Genomic DNA, 11,146 nt, shown 5'->3' with positions numbered 1-11,146 from the left:
GCCTGGTTGCAGGCATGCAGTACCCAGCTGCCTCTCAGTAGAAATACATGCAGAGATTTTTAGGAAATGCATGATTTTCCCCTGCATCTGCATCCAGATTTACAGCGCAACCAGTGTCCATAGCTCCATTCATAGTGAGGAATATCCTGCCTAAATGTACCAGTGATCAGCTCATCTCCACTGTTTCTGAAAGGCAGCCAGAACACTTTCTTCTCTCTTCTGAGGTAAGCTCTCCCAAGCAGTCCAAAATCTTTCCTGGACAATAACTGCTTTTGAATAATGGATCACTGTGTGAGGCATGCTGATGATCTATTATTCAAATGACAGCAATACCCGAAAAAGAAAATGCTACTATTGGCTTCTGAATAATCACAGGATAGCAATCAACCTCCAGGCCCAAGGATGGCTGCTTCCCCAGCACCACATTTGGTAAAAGAATGCCATGCTTGCAACCCTTAATTAGTACTTAGTAAACTGAAAAGGTGCAATTTGCACTTCTCATTTACCTCTAGGAGCAAGCTGTACTCTTTCTGCCTGCCTTTGCAGACTTCAGGCCTTTCTGCTTTCCTTCTGCTGAAAGCAGCAACTGAAAGAAAATGCTATGGCATCTCTCAGCCGGGTGAGACAGTCTGGTTATTATGATTGCTAGCACTGCTCCTGCAGCAAGCTAGCAAAGCCAGTCACATGTCTTTTTTTGTGTGTATGACACCAGACTGAATTTATTCAAGAGCTATATTTCAGCAAAATGTGTGAGCAAAGGCAGTATTCTGGGATAGCACAGAAACAATCCCCCCACTGAAGTGATTTTCCCTTTGGCTGTGTTTAACCCTATGAGAATATGATCTTTGTACATTTCACGTGATTATTTCAGGTTGCTAAATCCTTTCAGAGAAACACACCCCGTGGCTATAGGGAAGCAATGCTCTTGTTGTGAGGTGGAGACTCAGGACTTTTAGGCTAATGTTGACTGTCAGTCCTTCCCTTTTGGTAGCTTGAGCAGATTTCACAACGTCTATGTCTCCTCTCCTTGAAATAGAGGTTAAATGTACAAAAAAAAGAGTTATGCATATATACATGTCTCTGCATTTCCTCACGAACATAAAGAAAATTGATTATTTCCATCTGTTTGTGAAGGCAGAACATGAGATGGCAATTCCCCACTCATAGCCCCACTGTACAGAGTACACCAGTCACAGAGCAAGCGATCTTAAAAAAACATAGGGCTTCTGCCAGCTGTAAGGTTTTCAGCTGCTTCTGTATGCCCAGCAAAAGTGTGAAGAGTAATGAGAGGGTTTATTATTCATGATACAGAAATGAGAAGTCACTAAACGTAATTGCGAAAGAATGGAGAACAGGTTTGTAATATGAAGAGTATAAAACCTTAAGAACAACACATAAATGTTCTTTTTGTCCCAGAACACAGATTTTCTGAAAATCTGTTTCAAAGTATACTTATTCTGGTGTAATAGTTCTACTTCTTTCAAGAATTTAATCCACCTTCTTAGAATTGTAAATACTGTCTTACACTTAGCCTCAACAGTGCTCTTAAATTAACTATCATGAGGCTTCTCAGTTTTGTGATTCTCCTTGTGTTGCTGTGCAAGCATAAAACTGCCAGACCAACTCAGCTGACCTCGAACAAAAGAGGCAGTATTGCGGATCAAGACCGAGAAAATTGCAGCAGCAGCTCTCATTGGTTTCAGCTGTGCCAAGGTTTGACCCAGATGCTCTTCTCCAATACACTGCGCTTCTGAAGCTACAAAAGTACTGGATTATAGGTAGTAAAGTATAGGTTGATGACCTCTAGCTAACGTGCATATCTTTTCATGGTGGATTTCAGCCTACCAGCGACAGATTTGCATTTCTTAATTGCCTTATAGTTCATATATAGCCGTAGACAAAAGACTGAAAGCCTGGTGCCCTCTGGAAGCACAGACAGATATCTCAGTGACAGGTCCAGAGAACTGCAGGAACTGGTGCTGGGCAGTTGCAGATCCCCCTAGGGAAGCCTTTGAATACTGCAGAAGGTGACCGTGAGCTATCCGTTCTATTAACTTTGTATTACTGTTTCTCTGTATGACATTTTCAGAACTCAAATCATGATTCAAGGGTTTAAATCTCTGTGGGTTTCACTCCTGAAAGTCTTAAAGCTTTTTGGAGGGGAATTGTGCACAGCTTCTTCACCATTGTTTACAAGAATTTGGTACTTCCAAGAAATATGGAAGTCGAGATTATTTATTGTGAGGTGCCTGAGCTGATTCCTACCTTTCATACATTGGTGCTGATCCTTAATGCGATACCTTCTGAACCTGAGTGCTGCCTAATGCAGATGGTAGCCTTATTTTACTGGGAACAGTTATCCTGTCCATAGAAACACAGGTACTTAAAAGATAGAAAAAAGGAAAAAAAAGTGCTAAGTTGTCTTTCAAACAGCTTAGCAGATTTTCACGATACCCAGATGTCATATTCTGCAGTACTCCCAATGGATCTACTGTGCCCACAGGGGCAAGTGAATCAGTAGGGTTCCTGGGAGCTGATGCTGGCAGAAGAGTTTAGTTTTTATATACTGTGCCTACATGTGAGAAAGCCCTTCTGTTCTCCGGCAACCCAATACTGAGATACAACGGCTATTGCAGCAGACGAGATGGGTCGATCCACAAAACACTACCAAAATGTTTGGTGATGATAGAAGAGAGTCCTTAATATAGACTTGCACTTCTGCTTTGATCTTTGTTTGATGGGAATGAAAGAAAAATCCAGCCCTTAGCTTCCAAACACCATACTTAGATAAAAGAAAGAGAGCTTCAGGGAAGCGATAATCAATTTGCAAAATGTTTCATTATTTAAAAAAATGAATTTTCCTTCTGCTAAATTAAGCTGAATCACTGGCTCCATTTAATTTCTGTCTATTTCAGTGAAATCCATCCTTATCTTCTGACCACTCTCCTGTCCTGCAGTGGAAACCACTCTGTGATGAGAATCTTTGCTCCAAATAGTTAAGCAAATGTTAATATTTTGGTGTTGGAGTTTTTATCCGTGACACATTGAATAGGCTCATATTCATGCTGACAATTTGTATCTGGTGAATGACTTATATGGGAATGTTGATTTTGAACTTGAGGACTTCTCCTTCTTTATACAACTAAATTGATAACTTATTCTTTTTATTTTTTTATTTTTTTTTCATTTTACGGAGGAGTCATTATTCCACATCTCCCAGGATTTTTAGTGATATATTAAAGCTTTCTGACTCCAGAATTGACTTTCAGTTAATGAACAAATCTAACAATACACGTTAACCTCATCTCAGCATATTGAGCTTTCAAAAGTAATAAAGTATAAGGCTGTGGTATGAATTAAATAAACATCTGAGATAAAGTTTTCAGTGTGTGCCATGATATTTATTCTAAAGAAATAACATACCCAATTGATCTACATTTTTAATGCTTCCTGCTTCAAAAAAATATTAGTGCACTAGATCAGAAAAAGCAGTTACGACTTCAGAATGTGAAAGTAATCGGGAAAGATTAAAAAAAATCTTCTTGTTTATGAAAAATAACAGAAAGTGATGGTTTTCCCAAGGCTGTTTTTGGAAATTCAGTGATTCATTAATATTCCTAGTTTTGAATATTTAGCTGCTTTTTATTGTTAAAATTACTTACTCCCATACGGGATATTTCTTACAGTTGTCATCTAAGGATGTTGTAAGAAGCAGAATTGCTCTTACTTAACTCAGTACAAAACAAACAGATTTCAGAACAAATCAATAAATGAAAATGAAAAGGACTCGATTGGGAAAATGATTGCAGCAGTAGCTCTAAATATGGGAAATCATCTATGTTCTCTTCCCTTCCCTTCCTTGCTCTTTCTTTCTCTACAAAACCAGGGAATTTCATTAGATCCCAGAGCAGCTGAAGTTGGCCAGGCCCTCTGGGTCCATCTGCTCCACCCCCTGCCCAGCAGGGCCACCAACGCAGGGTGCCCAGGCCATGTCCAGATGGCACCTGAAGATGCCCAAGGAGGAGACCACAAGACCTCTCTGGGCAACCTGCACCAGTGCTCGTTCACCTGCACAGCACAGAAGTGCTGCCTGAGGTTCAGGGGGAACCTCCTGAACTCCAATTTGTGTCTATCACCTCTATTTCCACATTAAAAAAAATGGGGTGAGTGAGAAGTGGACCTGAAAACCACAGTTATGAGAAGGCATCAGACTGTTACTTTTGTACATGACTCTCATTGCACAAGCTAGATCCAAACCTTGTCCATAGCACAGTACCTGTGCATTTTGGCATCTTCAAAGCACAGATCATCTCAAAGGTCCTCTGAGGGAGCTAATGCTAACTGGTATGAGCAGGGCTCATTGCTCAGCCCCACAAGCAGAGTGACAGCATATCGCCAGGATGTGTCAGGGCAGGAAAGCCCAAAGTTGACGTTGCAGCTGAGGAACGTGTAGGAGGAATTCATCACCGTCAGCCAGCCAGCACGGGCTTGCCTATGTGCCAGCATGCATGAAGAAAAACATCAGTATGTCCACAACCGCACTGCGGCTCTCCTAGCTGGGACTGAAATAGACTTGGTTTGGTTCATTGAGAGGCTAGCTCACGTCTGTGCACAGTAATCTGCTGGGGTTTAATGAAGTATTTTACACACTTACCTCTAGTTAATTCAGATTAATTTCCTGAGGATATGCCTATATATGATGTAATTTTGAAAAGGCAGCTCCTGTGCACTCAGGCTGCTCCCAAAGGTGCCCCAAAGACCTGCAGCAGTGCAGGGGCTGCCTCCAGGCTCTCTCCTGCCCAAGGGGCCCATTCTTCTGCTGCACAAGAGCCAGGGCTTTGCTGGGAATGGGACTGATCCACCTCAATTTGTCCTCCCACTTGCACCCCTGTGAGGCAGTGGCAGCCTGGCAGTGCTGCAAAACAAGTTGCTGGCCCGGGGACATCCTGGACTCCTGTTGCTTGTAACAGAGCTTCCATGAGATTACTTAGTTGTTACCTTGTGAGAACCAAATGAATTCTCCATAATTAATGCATTCATTGTGAATCCCAGTGGAAGCAATAATGATTTCCAGATTATTCATAAAGGTTGCTATTTTTCCTGACAAAAATGATGACCTAAAAATATCTGATGTATTCCTCATTACTTTAGTGAGTATAATTATATGTTTGGAAGAAACACCAATTTTCCTGTCTACTGCTTTTGACACAACAACAATTAGTCATAAGTAAAGAAGGAAATACTTGCATTAGCTAAGAAGTGGTGAGAAATGTTTCTGTATTCATAGCTGCTCCAATATTATTTGGCTACATTGCTCTGACTCATTGTGTGGGAGAAGGAATCAGAAAACATGCTCTGTAAAAATACAAACCTGTTGACAGTCAAGATGTGAAAGAATTGTATTTAACCAGGGTAATCTTCCTAGAGGAAAAAGATGCTTCTGTAGAATCCAGGTATCACATAATGTAATGAAAATAGCAATGCTGTTGTCTGGAAGCCACAATTAGCTTCATGATAATAAGGTCTGTCTCATATGTTTGCCTCTCAAGGTTCTAACATAATCACATCACATTACGCTGTGTCTTGTCACTAAGTTTGGTTGTTCTATCTGTGGTTATGTAAGTAAATATATGGAAAAAATATTTTCTTAGATGTTCTCCTTACTCATTTGTGTTATCAATCATAACTGGAGTGGTAGTTCATCACATCTCATTTCCATCTGTTTGAAAGACCAAAAGTTATGATGAAAGCAGTCACTGACAATATTTCAGAATTTAAAAACAAACAAACAAACAAACAAACAAAAAAACCCACTCCACTGCCATAGCTTTATCATACCAATTTTTACTTTTACTTTCCCCTTCTTTACTCTTCCTAAGCCCTTTTCCCTCCAGATATTGCTCTTTCAGCTATTCCCTTTGCATGTGCTATCTCACATCATTGCTTCCCAGTGATGCACTTTCTGTGCATCCATCTTCATATATAATGCATGGGGGAAGAATCTACAATTTCCCTGACAATCCTTAACCACAGGGCAGGCTTCTTTCCCCGGTGCCAACAGATGAGTGACACATGTCTCATCGCACAGAGTAGTTCTCTCAGAGTGAGCCACATCTTTCTTCCAGCTTTTCCTAGCACCCTGGGCTTGCTAAGCTGTTATGAATTTACTGCCTGCTAAAATTAATTCTAATGAAGTTTCAAAGTGTAGACACCCCAGACCACAACCCATACTGACAATAAAGGAGGGATGGTGGTTGGCTGAGGCAGGGTGTTCTGTGAAGGCCCAAGCCTGTTCCGTTCCTCTGTGTGGACCCGGGGCCTTCCCACTAAGTGATGGGGCATGGCTCAGCCTAAATGTGCTGCCTCACATGGTGCTAGGACAATCCCAAGTCTGGCTGCTCCCAATAAGAACTTGAATCCCAGCATGACACATCTGAACCCCATGCGTGGAGGATAGGTGGACATGGGCCCAGCACACACAGCTCTGCTGAAAAGTGAGGTTTGGCTCCTGTAAAAGTCAAAGAGAAGCTTATCTTTTCCACAGTATAAAAACATGTTGTAGCACAGTATGAGGCTATTTCTCTATTTATTTCTTTTCCTTCCAAAGGTTGGTAGGTTCCCTCCCCCATTTCTTCATTTCTTGCTATTGCTGATAGACCGAGGAATATCCTTCTGGTAATTTTTTATATATTGAACACAGAAGAAAATGTTTATTTTTAATTACTGCTCACATTGCAGAATTTGTGTTTCCACTGTGCATTTTGCCTTTCAGTTTCCAATTGCACACAAAGGCACACAATTAAAATGTGGAATAGCTTCCACTACTTGCACTTTTCTGAGTCCTGCTGCTCATAGGAGAAGTTTAAGTAGCATCTACTGCATCAGCTAGATAACTCAGTCTTATAATTTTATAGAGATAATGGGGATCATCTGTTATTAATGAAGCTTAACTCATTCACCTCATTTCTCCTTGTTCAGTTCAGTCAGCAGCAGAGCCCAAACAACAAGCAAATGAAGATGTAGATGTTTTTTTAAAAGACTCAGCATTAGCATGGCCCAAGCTCTTCAGGAGTTTGTGGCAAGATAAGCCTCTTTGAGCTTTTTCTTCAAAAAAGCTCCTCTGAGGCTGTCTTGCCCCTGATGTGAGTGGGGCTGGTGAGTCCCAGCAGAGCTGGAGCCCAGTGGTGCTCCAGCATCACCCACAGAAACTCTCCTCTGATGGGAGCAGAGAGGCACTGTCAGGTGCTCCAGTGGCAAATAATGCCAGAACAAGGAGAAACCACTAACATGAAAAGTAGTCCACGCATCTCATCACTGGGATGAAGAGCTGAGCTTTTCAAATCTCATTTTGTTTTATTTGTTTCTGCTGTTAGATTTTCACATGGAGAGGATAAATCTGATTACGGATCATGAAATGAGCATGTGTGAAAGTTTCCAGGCTTCCTAAGTCCCTTGCTTAGTTTATAAAGCCCTCTGAAGTTAAAGCAAAAGCAAACCTCTAATTATCTTGTGAAACTCTTGTAAACAAGGATCCTTGCCATCACAGAGGAAGCTTCAGATATCACCCGTTCTATTCTAGCATTTCCATTCAAAAATGAGTATCTGCACACTTTAATTTGAGAAATATAATGTGAAAATCTTACACATATTTTTAGTCTACCCTTCAGCCTCTAAAGGAAGATGGCCTGGGTTCACACAATAAAGCAACATGCCTAGCCATTGAAATTTCTGTGTTTCAGTGGGTGAATAAGTGATCTCGATTCCATAAGCTGTCATGGCAGCAAATACTAATGTTTATTTTCACTAGTTTGGAAAATCAGATCAGCTGTTTAAATCCTCCACTACCAGAGCACCCACATTTGAAAACAATAGACATGAGTAAGAAGGAATGTGGACCCCATGGGAGTCAACATCTGTGCTTGAGAAGCCAGTTGGGCTTAACAAGGCAACAGGAATGGACCATCCAGCTGGAGGAAGACAGAGGTGGCACCATAGGTAGACAGAGCTTCCCCATTCTCTTGTTTCTCCAGCAGCGCTGAGCCACTGCCACCTTGAGCGAATGCCTAGGCGCCAGACACACGGGCAGATGTAGAAGCTGTGAGTGCCCTGGGGCTTTCCCAGCACTGGAGAAATCCTCAGCAATGCAGAGAAACCGTGTTAAAGGCTGATTTGCATGTCAGTCCCTCAGACTGCTACTTCAAAGCTAATGATCTGCTTCCCAGCATCTCTGAAAATATCCATTGCTACCAAAAATAATAAAAGGAAATTGTGTGTATCCTGAGAAGCTAATGCCTGTAAAAAAGATCACACAGCAGAAAAGAGATTGCCAAGGAGAAAGACACACACATTCAGAGCTCTCAGCAGCAACTGAACTCCAGACTGACTGGCTTAAGTAATCTGTGCAATTAACCTCAAAGGCAATGGAAAGCATTTTCATACATTCTATGTCACATGTCAAAATTCGGTTGTCTGAAACTGAAATGGCTCATAAATTGCAGCACAGTGCAAGAGCAAGCCAAGCAGAGGACCGTTAGTTGAATGCCAGGAGAAATAACTTTTTTAACATTTCAACATGTTAACATTGTTAATGTTACAAGCAAATTTACAAGGGCTACCATAACCAGAAGGAAAAAAGGAAATCCTTTTGCATTTTCCGTCCTTGGAGCTTTTTGCCTTATCTGTGCTACCCTAGGAAATCTCTGAATTTCTCTTGAAGCATAAGCTTCAAATCTTTTTAGCCATTGGAAGGCCAGTCTTGGTTTGATGGCGCAGAATCACAAAATCTTAGAATGGCTAGGCCCAGGGGGGTTCTTAAAGATCATGCAGTTCCAATCCCCCTGCCATGAGCTGGTTGCCACCCACCAGATCAGACTTCCTAGACGTCTGTCCAACTTGGTCTTGAACACTTCCAGGGATGGGGTATCCACAGCCCTTTGGGTAGCCTGTGCTAGGGCCTCATGGTCCTCTGAGTTAAATCTTTTTTTCTACCATCTACTGTAAATCTCCCCTCCCTTCATTTAAAACCTCTCCCCCTTGTCTTATCAGTATCAGACTGTGTAAAATGTCAGTTCCCCTCCTGCTTATGAGCTCCCTTCAAGTACTGGAAGGCTGCAGCTGCAGTGAGGTCTCCCTGAATCCTCCAGGCCGAAAAATTCCAAATCCTTTAATCTTTCTTCATAGGAGAGGTGCTCCAGTCCTCTGATCAAATCTGTGGCCCATTTCTTGCTCCAACATCTCCTTCTTATGTTGTCTTGTTCTGTGTATTATGTGTGATGGTATGATATCTGGATTTTGCAGACTGTTAATGCTGTGCCTACGTGCTGGCATAGAAGCAGGACAGCTAATGTGCTGTGACCAACCTGATTGTCAAAAGCAAGGTGCTCTTGTGCTTGTGAGCTCAGCACATCAGAGAACAATCAGTGCGTGCTCAGTAAGAGCCTGCAGACATCTCATATACTAGGCTCTCTGCAGAACTTGCGGGGGGAGGTTTTGTGTTTCTAAAGCTTGTAAAACAAGAGTTCCCAGGAGGCAGCCAGGATGCCAGCAACTCCACAGAGCCCGCAGTGCCTCGGCATGGAGTGCATTGCTTTGACGCAGCAGCACACAGCTGTGAGGACAGAGGTGCCATTGTGCATGGTGGTGCACAAGGGATGGCCAGGTGGCACTGAATCACCACATTGCCCACTGGGATTTTCTGGCACTGTGTGTGCAGACCAGTCAGTGGCTCCAGGCCTTCACACTGTGCTGGTGAGCACTGTGATGTTATGCTCGGAAAAATGAAACCTCTTTCTTCCAGCAACCTTTAAAACTTTTCCCCTGGTCATCAAAACCCAATAAAAATGTTAACACCTCCTTCTTTATTCTATTTTCCCATACCTTCCTTCAGGGGCACTGGGATTCCCTGTTTAGTATGTGTGGGATACATTTTAAGAGACTTGTGAATTATTTTGGGTAAAGCGATAGAAAGTAAACTCCTGGCTTCCAAGGAAGGTTAATGCGGCAGCAGCTCCACAAATGGGTATCCTGGAGTTCAGCCCAATCTTCCGTCCTTCCTATCTCCTTTCCATGGATGTATAAATTGTAGACAGGCAGTCGAGGTGAGGAGAGCTGTTTGGGGCTCATTTCTCCATGCTGCACTGCAAGGATCTGCTGCTGGTTATTAAGCATTTCTGGAAAACAGGAGAAATGGAACGTGAAGCCAGAAAGCCACTCTAGACCTGCTGGAGCAGCTTTCTGAGTGGTGATGCTGCTGTAAGGGATGTGTTGCTGCGTGCTTGCCTGGTGTCTGAAGGATCGTTGGTGTTTTCCCAGCCTACATGGTACAAAGATAGGGCATAACACGAAACTGAAAATGGAGAGAAATGGAGGACATTTAGAAACGAGGGAGATGGCAGAGCCAGCCTGCTTCCCAGTTGGTGAGGGCTGTCAGCTCTCGTGTTCTCTCTGTTTTTCTCTGACTTTGGCCTTTTTGAGAGTAAATCTCTCATGACTTGCAAGAAAAACAAAGACATCTCACCTGAACCAGGAGATTTACTTTCGAAAGACAGCTGATTGCTAATAAACATGAGAGTGCCTGATACTGCAGTGTTGTGTGAGACAAGGTAATCAGGTCTTGGTACAAGCACATTCTTCTGCAGCAAAAGTAAAGGTAAAAGTTGCCAGACAGAAGTGCAGCGTTGATGAGAAGGACCTCAATGGGCAGCGTGGAGCAGCAGTAGAAAGACAGTCCTGCAGATGGGAGCTCATCAGCTTTGTCAGATGGCACACCTATATTCCTCAGGACTTGTTTCACTTCTGAAATATTCTGGTTTTTGTTTTGAGCCTTATTGCTCCAAAGGGATGAAATTAGAGCGCCAGTTCTTTTACAAAACTTATTCCAGCTCTGTTTGAGTATGAGAACTTTTTCCTTTCTTTCCTTGGCACTGAAAAGACCTGCATAAATTTAATTACATCTATTTGCTTTGCATTAGCATATCCCTTGTCAAATCACCATGTACTGCTTCTTCATTTGAGGATTTCTCCTATTTCAGAAATTAACATGGGAAGGATCATACCTTGCCAAGAATAAAGGGCATTAGAGACACTTTTAAAAATGACTTTCTCATAGAAACATATTTTTTCTTTTGGAAAATTTTCAGATTTTTCA

This window comes from Meleagris gallopavo, chromosome 1, assembly GCF_000146605.3.
Source record: "Meleagris gallopavo isolate NT-WF06-2002-E0010 breed Aviagen turkey brand Nicholas breeding stock chromosome 1, Turkey_5.1, whole genome shotgun sequence".
Classification (NCBI taxonomy): Eukaryota; Metazoa; Chordata; class Aves; order Galliformes; family Phasianidae; genus Meleagris; species Meleagris gallopavo.
Note: the sequence above shows the minus strand (reverse complement) of the source record.